Genomic DNA, 16,216 nt, shown 5'->3' with positions numbered 1-16,216 from the left:
GGGAAAAGACATCACTTTTTAGTTGATTCCCACAACCAAAACTAGCTCTGATTTCCCTCACAATGGTGGGAAGAAAATAGGAGCTTTAGAGATCTGAAGAGTTGGTCTGAATAATAACTGAGCTAATTCCCTGAGATAATTCTCGTCAAAATCCTGCAGAGCTGGAACATTCAGGCTGAAGGGTTTTTCACTTTTTACCCAAGTGCAAAAGCTGTAAACACACAGGTTCATTCAAAGACAGCCTGTGGGCTAGGCGTGTTGGCTCATGCCTGTAATCCCAGCACTTTGGGAGGCTGAGGCAGGCAGATCACCTGAGGTAGGGAGTTCAAGACCAGCCTGACCAACATGGAGAAACCCTGTCTCTACTAAAAATACAAAATTAGCCGGGCGTGGTGGCGCATGTCTGTAATCCCAGCTACTCGGGAGGCTGAGGTAGGAGAATTGCATGAACCTGGGAGGGGCAGGTTGCAATGAGCCGAGATTGTGCCATTGCACTCCAGCCTGGGCAACAAGAGCAAAACTCTGTCTCAAAAAGAAAAAAAGACAGCCTGTGGTATGTGGGACAGAAAGGGTTAGTGATGGTAGGTTATGCCATGATGTTGGCATATCCATGACATGAAAGCTGGGGAAGGGACTCTAGATGGAAGGCTGGACATCATCTTGTCTGAGAATAGTCTGACTCAGAAGCATCTATTTTAGCAGGAATACTAGAGTGACTGAACACAATAAGGTATTTCAGGAGAAACAGAGGTCCCAGAAGGTCAAGTCATTTTCCTTATGACCCATCAATACTTAGCATTAATGAAGAGCCTCAGAACAGTCCATCTTTCCTGTTTGTCATCACTAGCTGGAGCCCAACAGCCCATTAGGCCCATGCTGTCCAGACTGGCCCCATTGCTAGAAGCTAACATGTAAAATGATTTGTACAAGAAAGCTGCCACTAAAACCACTGCTTAAGGCCAGTGCCCAGCCTTCTTCTTCTCCTCTGTAGTCCAGATTTCCTTAAAAGTCAGAAAATCCATAACCATGAACAGCATAAATACGTCACCAGCCTCTTCCTCTTCAGGGTGCCCAAAAGTTCTTGGGTGTTATTAAAGCCACTGGCTTACCTGCAAGAATCCACTCTAACAACTGTTTCTCAATATACCTTTCCACCAAACACTTACTCTCTAAAATAGGGCCATACATCAGCTTATTCTCTACCGTGCTTCAAATCCCTATTAGTACTAGTCCCTGAAATTTCTCTGTAACACCTGGAACTCATCATCCAGGATAATTTCTTCTAAATAGCCAATGACAGCATCACATGCTGCATCCAGAGCAGAGAGATGGACAACCTGAAGCTCTCTTCTTAGGTTAGGCCTGGTTGGACAAAGCCACTGCTGTGACCAGCTGGGTTGGCCCCAGGAGGCATCTGCACCTGTGCACAAGGCTCAGCCTTGGCTACATGTGGCTAAAGTCTGCCTGTTTCTTACCGACCACTGAAATGCAGTCTTATAGAATACACCTGAAAAGACCCTCTCTATAGGAGTTTTATGTAAGTACTTCTCTTACCTAAGAATGTTCTTGATAAAATTGACGGCAATATAAATGTTGAACAATAGCATTTGAGTTGAAAATAGAGTTCCCTTGGGGTAGTAATACTTAATTTGCAATTTGAAAATTCTACAACCCCAGAATGTATTTTTGAAAACTCTTAAAAACTCAACAGCAAAAAGACAGACAATCCAATTATAAAGTAGACAAAGACTTGAACAGATATTTCAGCAAAGAGGAGATAAGAATGGCAAAAAAAGCCAGTGAAAATATATTCAACATTATTATTCATTAGGGGAATGTGGATTAAAGCTACAATGAGTTGTCTCTACGCAACTGTTATGACAAGTGAAACTTTGTAAAAAATAATAATAATACCAAATGCTAGTGAGGATGTGTAGATCTCTCATACATTACTGGTGGAAATGCGAATGGTGCAGCCACTCTTTAGCGGTTTTTTATTTAGCATGTGACCCAGCAATTGCATTCTTCAGTAGTCATCCTACAGAAATAAAAACTTATGCTCACAGAAAACCCATACACAAATGTTTACAGAAGTGTTTTTCATAATATTAATTGCAAAATAATGGAAACTACTCAAATATCCTGCAGTGGGTGAATGGACAAACTCTGGTACATCTATGCAATAAAAATTTACTCAGCAATAATAAGGGATGAACTATTGATATGTTCAATATCCTGGATGAAACTCAGGAGCATTATGCATAGTTAAAAAAAAGTCAACCTCAAAACATTACATACTTACATTCCCATTAATGTAACAGTCTCACAATGAAAAAACTCTAGAGATGGAGAACAGATTAATGGTTGAGTTGGGGGTGCAAATATAAAGAGGTAGTATGAGAGGATTCTTTTGTGATAATGGAACAATTCTGTGTCTAAACTGTGGGATTTTTTTTAATCCTATGACTTTGATAAAATATTTGCCATAAAAGCTAGTCAAAAGTTTTAAGATCACTTTTGTGCTATAGAAACATGAAAGTGTTTAAAGATACAATGTTGGTTTAATTCCACTTAGGTACCAATTTTTATGTTGACTTAAAAGGGAATGGTACTAATTTTATTAGCAAGCAATGATTTTAATATACAAAATGGATCATTTCATGGAAATAACGAGAGCAGGGATACACTCACAGCAGTGATTACAGAGGTTATTTGCTGTGATTCATTTTCTCTCATTTCCTATTAGCAAAATACAGTCTGTACAACTTGCTGCATTTTCTCCAACTTTTCCACAGTCTGAGGTTTTATACGTAAAGTTTGGGGCTGCATATCACCATGTGGGAATGTCTTTCTCTGATCACTGCCCTTGTTTGGAAGGACTTTCCAGAACAATGACTTTTCCTCTGCTATATCTGAATTACTGTTGATACCAACTCATTTTCTTGAAAGTTCTTCCAGTTTCCCTCAGATTTACCCATTCAACTAGGTAATTCCAAGGTAGTTGACTGTTCTTTATCCCCTTTAGAAGAAGCATCTTTTGGAAGCCTGTGAGCCTCGGTGTGCCCTGGGGTTGTAGGTCAAGAGCTGAAGGGTACGCTGCCAGCTGGGGTCTTTGTGCGTCTTTCTGTTATAGGCCCCTGCCTGTTATTTAACAGAAGCATGACACTGAACTCTTTTTAATTTAGAACTGAGAAAATGGAAGAAACTGAGGAAAGGCAAGCTGTTAAAAAGCAGGTTAATGATAAAATAAGACTTTGGCACAGACCACCCCAGGTGCAAATGCAACTGTCAAGACCTCAGAAAAAGTAACTTCTCCATGCCTGTTACCTCATCTGTAAAATAATTAGGATAATAATAGCATCTACCTCGTCAGTTGTTGTGGGGATTACATGAGAAAACGTGTTTTAAGCCACCCAGCCCTGTGCCCACCACATGTGAGGGCCGAGATACATGTTGATTCCCATTTCTTTTGAGTTTCTACCCTATTTCTTAGCTGCCAGGGCAGTTTGAAGAGAAATGGCTTGCAATGAAGAGGACTGATTGCTAGGAGTGAACAGGGTTAATTAACTTTTCCCAAGAAATTTGTACCTGAAAAGAATGTATTTTGATTAAGCCTTTCAAAATGGAGTCAGTTTGCAAGAGACTAAGGGAAGTCAGTTTTATGCCAAGTAAATGATCACCCCTCTTGGATGTGTTCTTGGAGTAGACACCTGTACTTGACTTTTCACTACCCTCTCTTTCTGGTATCTAAGACTAGGGCCTTGGTAACTCCATTTTCAAAGATACTGCAATGAGAATGGCTTAAGCAAAGGAGGTTGCTGGTCATACGTTTCCTCATAAAAACATTAGATTCCCCTATGTCCTGGGGTCTCCGCGGGATTCAGGGAGCACCAGGCAAGCCTTTGTCTTCAAGAGGCTATAAACAAGTGAGAAAGAGTAGAAATACCACTGGACTGGAATTCATCTGGTAATCTTGGGTAATTCATCAGGAAACTAAAGATGGTCTCCTAGAAGAAACTGAGGGACCAAGAAATGTGTTTGCTTTTAGAATTTTTTCATACATCCTGTTTTGCGGGGGATAAGCCAAGAAATAGCCCTTACAATAGGATAGACTCTCTTTTTCCCAGTCCTTCAGTATCTCAGGAACATATCACCTGAGAACTGGTAAGGCCAAGAATGACATTCTTTCCATCTTTGCATCCCCGGCTCTCCACACACAGCCTACTCATTAAAGGTTTATTAAATGAATATGTTCCTCAGGGTAGCTGAACACAGTCGTGTCTCTATTCCCCAGTGGTCTCTTTACAGGCTGGGAGTGATGAGTTTTGTAAGGCATACTAATTTTAGCAGGCTGACTGAAAGCTCCCTGAGGGCAGGGATCCTGTTGGTTGCTTTCACTGTCACCTACTTAGAGCTTGGCAAGGCACCTGGCATCCTGTAGTCACTCTATAAGCATTTATGCGAATGCATGAAAACTACCCCTGGTTCTGTCCTCAGAACTCAGGGTCGGCCCGGAAGAGAGAGGAGTTTCTGTGAGGAGGGATGGGCTGTCTTGGTCTTCCAAGACAGCCCATGGAGTACACAGTCAATTTCACCTCCCCACTCAGCCATTTGCAGGAGGTTATAAATCACCGCTGTACCCGCGTCGGGGTCAGCTGTACGTCCCTAACGCCCCCTGCCGGGACCCCTCCGGCCAAGTCTCAGAGGAAGGTAACCCAGCGGGGGCGAGCCAGCCAGCACGTGCAGCCGCCCAGGGAGGAGGAGGCTGGGCTAACGCAGCCCTTAGTCAGCAGCTGGGCTCGGTTTTGAAACAAAAGCCAATGTCCTCCCTCGGAGTCCGCGGCCGGTCAGCTCCTAGGGGGAAGAAAGCCATGCTGCCCAGCCGGTTAGTGGCCCAACCTACTTTTCCAGAGCCTGGGACAAAGGGCCAGCAGATGCACCGGAGTGGGTGGGATGTTGGGGATAGGGTACGGGGGCACAGATGGCCCAGACCCTCCCCTCCCGGCAGCGCGGGGAAAGGGCCGGGGTCGCCCCTGCTCTGTGCGGGTTTGTCCCGGGCGTTCCGCCTCCTTGCCCAGGCCCGTCGGGTCTGCGTAGAGCTGTGGCAGCTCTGCCACCCGTGTCCCAGAGCACAGACAAACCAGGCCCCGGTTTCATGAATGAAATCCAATCGTGTGGATATAAATAGCCGCGAAGGCTGCTAACGTCACAGTGCGAGCGGCGGCCGCCACCGCGGCGGAGCGAGGTGCCGGGTGCTCCGTTCCGCCCGGCTGCCCCGCCTGGGAGCGGGGTGGGGGCAGGCGAAGGGGAGGGCTGCGGGTGGAAAGGGGCGAGCCCCTCTGGCCCCGGACTGGGAAGAGCGGCCGCGGCGCCGGGCGAGGCGGCAGGGCGAGGCAGTGCCATGCTGCCTTTGTGCAAAGTTGGGCGGCGGGCGGCGCGCCCCGCGCAGGGGCCCCGCACACCCGCGACCGCGCGCAGCCGTGGCTGCTGCTGAGTGGCCGGGGCCCCCTCCCCGCTCCCCCCGGCCCTTGAAGGCGGAGAGAGCTCGCGTCTCGCTCGGCTTCAGGGTAGGTTCTGTGTCGTGAGTGCTCTATGCTGTGAAACTTCTCCGAGCAGCCGCCGCGGAGCCCCCACCGCCCCGGCCCCAGCGGGTGGCAACTGGGGGCCCTGGGCCGTGCCACGCGGCCAGCAGCGCCCCGAGACAGAGTTGTGGGACCGAGCCCTTAGGGGGGCCGCCCTCTCCTCTCCACGAGGCCGGGATCCCTCCCATCAGCGGGGAGCACAAGAGATTTCTAGGAGTGCCCGCACAGCCGCACCCCTAACTTGGAGCTGAGGAGACGCACAACAGGCACCCTTAGCAGGATGGCTGCGCCAGGGAGGGGGTGGTGCCGCACCGAAGAGAAGGCGCTTCCCCTTCGAAGGCCAGTGGGGGGGCCGGGCGGGGACCGGAGGACCCGAACAGGGGAATATGCTAGCCCCTTTGGCGCTTGCACCCTCCTGAGAGTTGACTGGCCAGACCACAGTTTGGCGCTCCCTTCCCCTCCCCCGCAACCCCGTGTCTATGGAGTCTGTTGTGAGTTGCTGTGACAACAGGAGGAGCTGCCATGAGGGGCTTGCAGAACACCTTGCCTGTGTGTGCTCAGCTTTCGGGGAAAACAACCAAGGGGGGATGTGCAGACAAGAGAATCCAGTCCCCTTCCCCAAGAAAGAAGTGGAAGGCAGGAACAACTATGTAAAAATATATCATTAGATCCTACTGCTAGCTGCACCGTTTCCATCCCCAGCAGTATCAAACATCTCAACCGAGGAGCAATGTCAATATTTAGACTTGGACAAGCCAGAAAGTTAGAAGGGAGCGCCAAGCACAGGGTTTTGACTTGGCTTTGCAAGTCAGCACACAAGCTGTGCCTTTGGAGCTGACTGTACACATTTGCTGGGGGCAAAAATGCATGAAGGTTGATATATACACAGAGGCACCCAGGTCTAGGAAAATCTGGGAAGTTAAAAACAGAAGAGTTGTCCTGACTTTGAACTTCCCCATCCTGTGCTGTTCACTGAGCCTTAACTCCAGCCAGATGCTCAGCTTGAAGTTTCACTGGTTTGGGGCTCCCCCACCCCCAACTGCAGCTGTGGTGTACGTTCTACACTAACATACTCTAAACAGAAAGAAAAAATACTGTTATCAGTGGTTTCATCTTTGTATAAGTCCTCTGAAGAGCAGCAGATAGTAAATAGTCAATAGGCTGTGTTTGTTTGGTCTTAGCAAGCCTTAGACTTTTGAAAACATACTCTGATAAGTTTGTTTACAAACCCTTTTTAGAAATTTGGAACTACATTTCATTTCCAGTAACCTTGTAGATGCTTAAGAGAGTCACTCGTTGCTAGAAAATAAACAGAAGCTCTTTTCTGTATAAATAATGTCTGCGTATTGCTCCACAGGTGGAGTGAGCAGCAAATTATTATAGTAAACCTGGTTTCCTCTGAGATTCCTGGATCATATTTGGACATATTAATTGGAAAAAGGTTTAACCAGTTGATCCTAGTGCAGAAGGCTTTGGAAAATCATTAGGAAGCAAGAATATAATAGTCAATGTACTAATTTTGCCTATTACTGTTTTCCCAGAATTTGAAGGAAGTGTAGTTGTTAAGTACATAGGGCTGTGTGATCACACAGGTGGAAATAGAAACACATGTAACAGTTTGATGTTATTGGCTCAATAATACAAATTATAAGCTATAAAAATACAACAGGAAAAAGCAAAATTCTTTGGTCTTTTAATTATTGTTATATTGTCTAAAAATGCTGTTTGGAATAGGATGCCCACATCTGTGACTTCTGTATTGTCAAATGCCTGTAAGGATTTTCATTGTTACCTGTCAGTTTGTGGCTACATGTTTTTTGGGTTGTCTTTTTTTTTCTTTTTTTTTTTTTTCTGGTATCGTGCCCAAGTGCTCAAAAATACATTTTCACAAATGCAGCAAAATGTTAACCTAGCTATTTTAGGATGTATTTGACCCAAAGAAATGCCACTTTAACACTGGCACTTTGCAAAAGTAAAGCAGATTCTTCTCTTTTCCGGGGGGAAGAAAAGAAAACAACGTATGTTGAAAATTTTAGTGGCTCCCCATGTACTCCTGGCAGGCAGCAGAATTTATAAAGTATTTCTCTCTTTTATGTAGGTAAGTCCAGCAGTGAGCAGAGTGTTCAGTTCTTCACTTCCAGCAAGCCAGGTCAGTGTCTTTGTGCAAACCAATGACTATAGATTGGTGACATCCTGTGTCTAATTCTGAGCATGCATTTCAGAACAGGTTTCTTAATCATTTGTCTTTTTAAAATGTTGTCTTTGACTTTCTTATATACTCAGTTATGAATGCCACAAGTTCAATTATTGTTAAAATTATTGCTTACTCTGTGAGTACAATGGTACAAATATGGGCCTCAAACCGGTTTGTCCTTTATACAACTTTTTATTTTTTCACTTTAGGCATCAGAATGGTGCCACAGTTGAGAATACTGGGGATCTGGATGCTTGATAATTGAGGTTTTATTTCTAATCTTAGCACTCTGGTACTGGAAGAAACTTAGCACTAAATAATTGACTTATTGAGTATGAATCAAGGTTCAGGTAATGTGTGCATTCTTTATATTAATATTCTTATTCTGCTTCAAAAAGAAAAAAAAAAATCTCTGGGAGGTGAAACCATTGTCTTGAGTCCCAAACTACAAATGAGGAGTTGGAAGTTTAGAAACATTAGATAATATGTTCAATTCTTCTATTAAATGGCCCAAATAGGATGTTTAAAAAAAGTTTTTGTCTTACCCTAAGACCTAAACTCTCTAGTTGAAAATTGTTTTCCAGTAGAGAAACGGAAGACAAAGAAGGTTAAGCGACTTGCCTAAGGTAACTTGGTAATTACTAGCGCACATAATAACACTCAATGGCCCAGCTGTTACTAAATAATAAATTCTATTCTCTTAAGTAAAATAGTGAAATTATAAGTATTCATGTGTACTTTCTGGCATGACACCGTCAAAGATATAAGAAAGTTTTTATCGTGGGGTCTCTTGCCTTGAGGATTTTACAGAAGATTTAAAAGGCAAGATATTAAACATTCAGGTATAAAACAATAGAGAATACATCAAAATTATACTTGCCAGAAGGCTGAATTGGGGATCAATGGTACATTTATGAGAAGTTCAGCATTTCCGTGGAATTACTTTGCAATTCCATATATATATGCATGAAAAAAAAATTCCAAGCACATTTATTTTGTCTGGATAGATGATTAATCGGTGAGAGTTTGGGAAAGGACAGAATGTAGAATTTCAACCCAACAGGGAGAGATTATGTAGTCATCCAGAACCGCTAAATTGCAGTATATCAAACTCAAAGATGTTATTGCTTCAAAAGCATTGTAACCTAAAACCGTGAGCTGTTTGAATCTGCACAGCATCTTTGAGAAAGCATAATCATTTGGTATGACATTTAAAAGTACTGGATTTTTCCTGGAACCTCAGTTTATCTGAAAGTTACCACGTAGATGGATTTGGATATGTAATAGATAATTCCTAACCAAAGTCCTGATAACAAACAAATATTAAGCAAGACTTTTTCCATTTTTGCCTAAATTGACAGCCTTCTCTCTTTTCTGTTTCCCCATTTCCCTTCTCCCCTCCTTCTTTTTATAGAGTAATTTATAACAGTTGTTAATCCTTCTTTGTGAATTTTATATAAAGGGGCAATAAAAATGAAATGGGGAACAAATTATTAAAGCAAACCTTAAGATGCCATCTTTTTTAATGTACTGATAACCCCCACTCAAGCTAATAGCTCTAAAATCTTAATTAGTGAAGATTTTTTAAAGCATTTAAAGGGATGTTATAAGTTGTCCTATAACACGTCTGTGCTGTAAAAGTTGTTATATAGTGAATCATTACAAAATAGGTCACATTCTATAACAGCACTATTATTATTGGGAAGATCCCATTACAGGCCAAGACCCCATCAACTGACATATGATTAGTTGTGATAATGGTATATAATAAAAATATCAGTATAGCAATGATAAAACTATAATTAAAGCACTAAAATTATACTTTGAATCATATAATGTTGTGAACAAAAGAGATCTAGGAATTAGCATGGTCTTGCTAACAATAATCATTTAGCAACGATTTGTTTTCTCTTTTGAACTTCATAAAGCTTTGGTTAGTATGCATGACTTACCTCTTTAAAAAAGGCCGGAAACATTTGAAATGTTGCCACTTTTTGCTCAAGAAATATACCTGTAGAAAACAGAGAAATGTTTAAAACCTTTTCTTGGTCTTCCTTTTAGAAAATAGACCATTCAGAGTTCCCCTCTGGCTTCATGTATTAAGGCTTAAAGAGCACAGGTGATTTGAATGTGGTTCTTGTGTTTCTCTACTCATCTCTGCCAGGCTTCCCACCAACATCACAGCACCAAAACAAAACTCGGAGAGGGAGGGAAAAATGAGTCTCAAAAAGTGAGTGTAGACGAGGGCAGGATGTGGGAGAGTGTGTGGGCAGCAGGGAAGAGAAGGAAAGGGAAAGCTTTTGGGGGAAGGGTCAAGAGGCAGTCACTCCAATGCATGGGATCTTTACAGATTAGTTATCTGTTAGCATCAGAATATTTTTATTTTTAGTTTGGAAACAAATAGAAGCCACTTCCTTCTTTTTCTGGCTTCCTTTTGTTCCTTGTGCCCAAAGGACAGAAATTGGAAAATTTGCAAAAAGACACAAAATGTGATGTGTGAGTATGACTGCCGTTCTTCCCAGATGTCCCAGGACACTCCTGTCTTCAGATACTTTCTTGAGCTCTGTCATCAAATATATCAGCGTGTCTCTGATCAGGCTTTATCCACTAAGAAACAAATTAGCAAGTTTCACAGAGAAAGAGATGCCAATAGGTCTAGAAGAAAGCAATTACATGTCTCCACTCTGCACCTGAGTTTATTTATTGCATAGACACAGGTTAATGGCAAGTTCCCAGCGTTAATGAGGTTATGATCTCAGGCTCCATCTCTCTGTGGAGAAATTTCCTTTGAATTGTTACCCAAATGTAGACCAAACCCCTAATGACCGCTGTGATAACAATAAACTAGCATTTATATCCCTGCTAGATGCCAGACACGTTAACTAAATTACCGCTAATATTCATTATCAATTCCAATTTTACAAAGGCAAGAAACAGAACTCAGAGATGTTAAAGAAATACTAAGAAACAGAGCTTGGATTTTCACCCAATGCTGTCTAAGAACTTGAATATATATTTTCTCTTAACAAACTCCCCCCAAAAACACTTTAAAGCATTTCATTCCTGGTTAACTCTTGCAGATGTTGGAGTATAGAAGTTATTTTTCTGGGTTCGTTTTTACTTTCTAAGTTTTTTTATTTAAATTTGAACTACACAACATTTTTGCCTAGATAAATTGCCTAACTCTTTAGGTCATTTTAAATGTATTTTGATGGAAGTTGTCACAGTCTTAAACAGTTGAGTCAAAGAGAGTTGAATCATGGAGCCAGGAGTGTCCTTATTAAGGATACTTAGCCCAGCCTCACGGGGATGGAAAACACTGGCACCCAGAGAAGCAACGTAACTTGACTACTCTCTTAGTTAATAAGTGACACAGCCTGAACTGGACCCAGGCTTCCAAGTCCCAGCCAGAGCCCAGTTCCATTACATAACACTGCCTGAAAAGTGCCAAGTCTTCTCAATCTTCCAGCGTAGCCTGAAATACAACTAGCAAGTATGATACACATCTGAAACCCAAGGTACATCCAGAAATGGTGATAAGAGAATTCCAGTGGTGTAAAGATATGGTGGGTACTAGGAGAAATCTCACTTATCTTCAGTGGTGCTGAGATAAATAGTTTTTCTCTTATTCAGAACGTAACACCCTTCTAAGCTGTCTTTGTTACATGAACCCTTCCGTGCTGTCTTTGTTAAGTGATCTGTTTGGCGCTTTTTCATTTTGACCAAACTCTGGCTTTTCATTAACTATGCAACTTAGGTGAAATATGACCTTACTTTCCTCAACTATAAAATGGGACCAGTATCCCCTCCCCCAACAGAAGATGTGATAAAATCCTCATACGTGTAAAGCACATAGTAGGTGCTCAATAAGGGTTAGCTCTCCTATCCTTCCTAGAGTATCTCGAAAGAAAGTATTTTAACATATTAGGGCAGTTGTATCATTTTGTCTCTGAATTTACTGGAGTCATTTGAATTCTGATATTGCAAGGAATGGTTATAGAAACTTTTTTTCTTGAATACAACAGGTCCAGTGGTCTCTCCGCGTTCCAGTGGCCCAGTCTACATTACATTTGTTTTTTTCACACTCTAAGGTTGCCAAAGTTTACTTACATTGAATTATTTTATTGCCTTAGTTCCTGCTACAGACTAATACCAAGCTTCTGCAGTTTTGTGGCTCTCATTTTCTTCCAGACACTGTTCCTAAGTATCTAAGGTGTTTTCTACATAGAACTTTGCATCTCAAAGCAACTATTTCCAGCCAGATAACTAAGAAATACTTCCGGAGAATATCATTGCCAGTAGAAGATTGTTGCTTTCAATTTTGAAATGTGAGACTTTGCTACCTTCATTTCAATTCACTGTAGTATTGAGTATTTGAGGTATGCTGCTCCTGTCTTTTCTTTTTGTCACGTGTTGCCGACTGATATATTGATAGCAAAAGTGTAAACACTACAGTTTCCCCATTTCACCTGCAGCACTTGATAACTACCCTGGCCTAAATTATATCTCTGGGAAGTGTTTTGTGCACTCCTCTCCCCAGCTGCCACATTTTGTCATGTGGCACTTGCTGCCTTGCTTTGGACTTTTAGAACCAAGTCTTTGGCAACACATCCAATTCATCACATATGTGAAGGAAAGCTACTGCTTTGATATGCTTTTTTTGATACTTGTACCTGTTTTTCCTTTTTTAGTAATAATCCAAATGGCCTAGAATAGACTTTATTATCCTGGTGGTGCAATTTCTCTTTTAGTATTTGGTAAATGCATATTGCACGATGGATGTCCTTTTCTTCAGATTGAGAAGTAGCAATTAGATGTCTTTCCCAGTACTATGAAGTGGCTGAACTGGGGCTAGGTGCTTAGAAATCACCAGTTGCTATATTGTCCTTAACCTTATTACTAATCTCAAATTGATTATATAGATGTTTTTATTTTTACCAAGGAATTACGTGCTTTTAAAGCAGTGCTCAAACTTTCATGTACATACAACAAGGATGAGCATCTTGTTAAAGTGCAGATTCTGATTCAGGAATTCTGGGATGGGGCCTGAGATTATGCATTTCTAACAAGCTCCCCACTGATGCCAATGCTGCTGATCTGGGGACCACACTTTGAGTCATGAGGTTCTAAAGAATAGTTGTTACTACATCTGAAAGTCATGCTTACTAGGTCATAATTAGACCACCTTATTTTATTTGCTTGTTTCTTGAATTATAATAGAGAGCCATGGAATCTTAAACATAGGAGGGATGTAGATAGTCGTGACCTGGTAAATCATCCAGCTCTTCTGGAAAAAATAAAATGTATGTTTGTACATACACAATTGACATAAATTTTAGTGACATAAAGAATGTGTAGCACACAGTTTACAAATAATAATAAACTCTATAATACTTGTTATTATAAATTCCATATGGCCAGCTGAGTCTCACAGAATGCTTTTGTTGTTTTTTGCAGAACTCTTCTATCCATAGGCCAACCTATGTTGTAGTTAATTAAGGGATGCAGTTCCCATATACAGATATTTTCCTTTATTAGCATAATCAATAAGACAAAAGTGAAACAGCAAAGACATGCATCAGAACTCTACTCATTCATCAGTGATATGAATGACTTCCTTCATATCATCCTGCTGAACGGGATGATAATGTTTAATACTAAAAGAATATTTTTCAAATGTACTGTTCATAGTGTAACACCTACACATATTGCACACTTTTAAGTTTAATACTTTAGTTTCTTAGATCTAGAACAATAAAGCAAGTGCTTCATTGTTGTTTGGTAGTAACAATAAATTGATTGGTAGTGGCTGCTGATTTCTGTGGTGCAAACACTCCCACCGTGTCCAATTTCAAGTTACTGATGTGGCTGAGAACAGAGTTAGGATGATGCAGTATCATATCATTATATTGTACTTTCACCATATAGATAAAATTGGTATAAATAGCCTCAAAATATAGATAACAGTAAATATAGAGAAATAACTAGAAATTGATGTGTTCTGGGTACTAATTACCTTTGTTTTTAGTATGATTTATTTAATTGTAAGTTTATATAATTTAATTTTTAATACTGGCACTAAAGGGCTTGCAAAATTCCTACAAATTTAACAAATGGTTCTTGTGGGCTAGTAGGGGCTGGCTTCTGCACACCACTGGATATAGATCATCTGGTACAGTGATTCCCAACCTTGCTTTACACTGGAATACCTCAAAGAACTTACAGCCTACAATTTTAGTAGATCCAAGTTAGGGCCCAGGAATATGAACTAAAAACGTTTTTATTGAAGTCTATCTTATATTTTAAAAAATAAACAAATTATAATTATAGAACAAAAAATTTTCCTAAATTGAACACACTCACATAACCAGCATCTAAATACAAAAACAGAACATTACTAGCACCCAAAAGCCCTTCTCATGCCCCTATCCAGCCACTACCCAATCAATGTAACCCTTATCTTGACTTCTAATACCATAGATTAATTTTGCCTGCTTTTGGACTTTATATAAATGAAATCATACCTTATGTACTCTTTTGTGCCTGGTTTCAATATTATGTTTGTGAGATTCATCCATAATGTATGTAGCAGTAGTTCTTTCATTTTTAGTAGTGTATAATATTCCATTGTATAAATAGGCCTCAATTTATTAGTTTTTATCCATTCTACCATTGATGAGTTGTTTCCAGTTGTTGGCTGTTTTGCATAGTGCTGCCAAGAACATTCCTGTACAGATAACAGTATGCAAAACAAAACAAATCCCCCAGTGATTCTAATGAGAAGCCAATCTCAACTGCCTTCTCTACATTCTCCCCTCCTATTTCTCATATAGCATGCCCAAGGCCATTGATCCTTTCACGTGAATGTACTCTTAATACCATAAGCCACGAAGCCCATGTGCTTCCATTCATTAGAGTATGTTCTCCTGGCTCTTTACAATACAAGCTCACTAGCTTTCCCTTTCATCAAGATATCTGCATTTGCTTTCTCTAAATAGGGATGAGATTTGGCCTCACTTCAGTAAGCATGGGAGAATAATAGATACAGTGGACATGGAGCCAAAGACTAAATTTGGCAGCTGATCATTAAGGCTCCTGGAAAGAGGCTTCAAGTAAGGGAACTTGTTTTCCTTTGTGTGTATCAAACAAAAGTCAACAACAAACCTTCAGATCAGATTCTAATATCCTTTAAACTCTATTTATTTGAAGTAAACCAAGGACTCTATTCTGTCATGACTACTGAAATCTCTCAAAGTCTCATGACTTTATCTGGAAAGATTAGAGAATGTTTCCCATGATCTTGTTCCTACACCTAGCATTCAGCTGGTGTATCCTTGTTTCATTGTTTAGGCTGAAGGGCTGTGTAGTTGTGGTTGGGCCTGTTGAGGTATTAGTTCCTTTGATATAAGTAAAGGGAACTAAATAACCAGAAAGTCCAAGTTGATATGTTGATGAGTGGGACTTCTGCTCAGGATTGAAAAGAACGTTCCAGGAGCAGCAAGACTGTTCCCTATCAGATGAAAAGCACTTCACATAAAGTTCTTAAGGTATACAGAGAGAAGGTCAACAGTAGATGTTAATTTCACATAATGAAGGAAGAATATTTTCTCACACACAGAGGTATTTTATTCCCTGATATTCCTACCTCCTTGACCTCTTTTTTGTAAACATTTTTGTTTCACAAAGAGCACTTATTCAGTATACAAGAGATAGGATATATAGATAAGAAAAATGAAAAAAAATAAAATGCATTATTATCCTATCCTATAAAACATGTTGGCATTAGTATTTTAGCATATTTCTATCTCAATCTTTTTGTGTGTATTTAGGCATATACTTTTTTTTAAAATTTTACTTTAAATTCTGGGGTACATGTGCAGATCTTGTAGGATTATTACATAGATATACGCATAACATGGTGGTTTGCTGCCTCCATTTCCCCATCACCTACATTAGGTATTTCTCCTAATCTTATCCCTCTCTAATTTCCCCACCCCCTGCTATCCCTCCCCTAGCCCCCCACACCCCAGCAGACCCCATTGTGTGATGTTCACCTCCCTGTGTCCATGGGTTCTCATTGTTCAACACTCACTTATGAGTGGAACATGTGGTGTTTGGTTTTCTGTTCTCGTGTCAGTTTGCTGAGAAAGATGGTTTCCAGAATCATCCATGTCTCTGCAAAGGACATGAACTCATTCTTTTTTATGGCTGCACAGTATTCCATGGTGTATATGTAGGCAAATAATTTTTTTTTTTTTTTTTTTTTGAGACGGAGCTTCGCTCTTGTTACCCAGGCTGGAGTGCAATGGCGCAATCTCGGCTCACCGCAACCTCCGCCTCCTGGGTTCAGGCAATTCTCCTGCCTCAGCCTCCTGAGTAGCTGGGATTACAGGCACGTGCCACCATGCCCAGCTAATTTTTTGTATTTTTAGTAGAGACG

The 16,216-nt window shown here is 41.0% G+C and overlaps 1 protein-coding gene across 7 annotated transcripts in view; it reads left to right on the top strand.

Annotated features, from left to right (window-relative positions):
• RHOBTB1 (Rho related BTB domain containing 1) overlaps positions 1-16,216 on the top strand; it is a 127,443-nt gene that overhangs the window by 48,733 nt on the left and 62,494 nt on the right. For 4 of the 7 annotated variants that reach the window (XM_064374155.1, XM_064374159.1, XM_064374156.1 and 1 more), the window contains exon 3: positions 7,681-7,731. The exons of 2 other annotated variants lie outside the window; for them this stretch is intronic. The gene's annotated coding sequence lies outside the window, so the exon portion shown is untranslated. Of the gene's footprint in view, positions 1-5,349; positions 5,568-7,680; positions 7,732-16,216 lie in introns of those variants that run through there. One more of the 7 variants, XM_064374157.1, reaches the window with a different exon arrangement.

The sequence above is a fragment of the Aotus nancymaae genome, unplaced genomic scaffold (assembly GCF_030222135.1).
Source record: "Aotus nancymaae isolate 86718 unplaced genomic scaffold, 86718_ANA_hifiasm-v0.15.2.pri h1tg000010l, whole genome shotgun sequence".
In the NCBI taxonomy this organism is placed as follows: domain Eukaryota; kingdom Metazoa; phylum Chordata; class Mammalia; order Primates; family Aotidae; genus Aotus; species Aotus nancymaae.
Note: the sequence above shows the minus strand (reverse complement) of the source record. Positions and strands in the feature narration are given on the sequence as shown.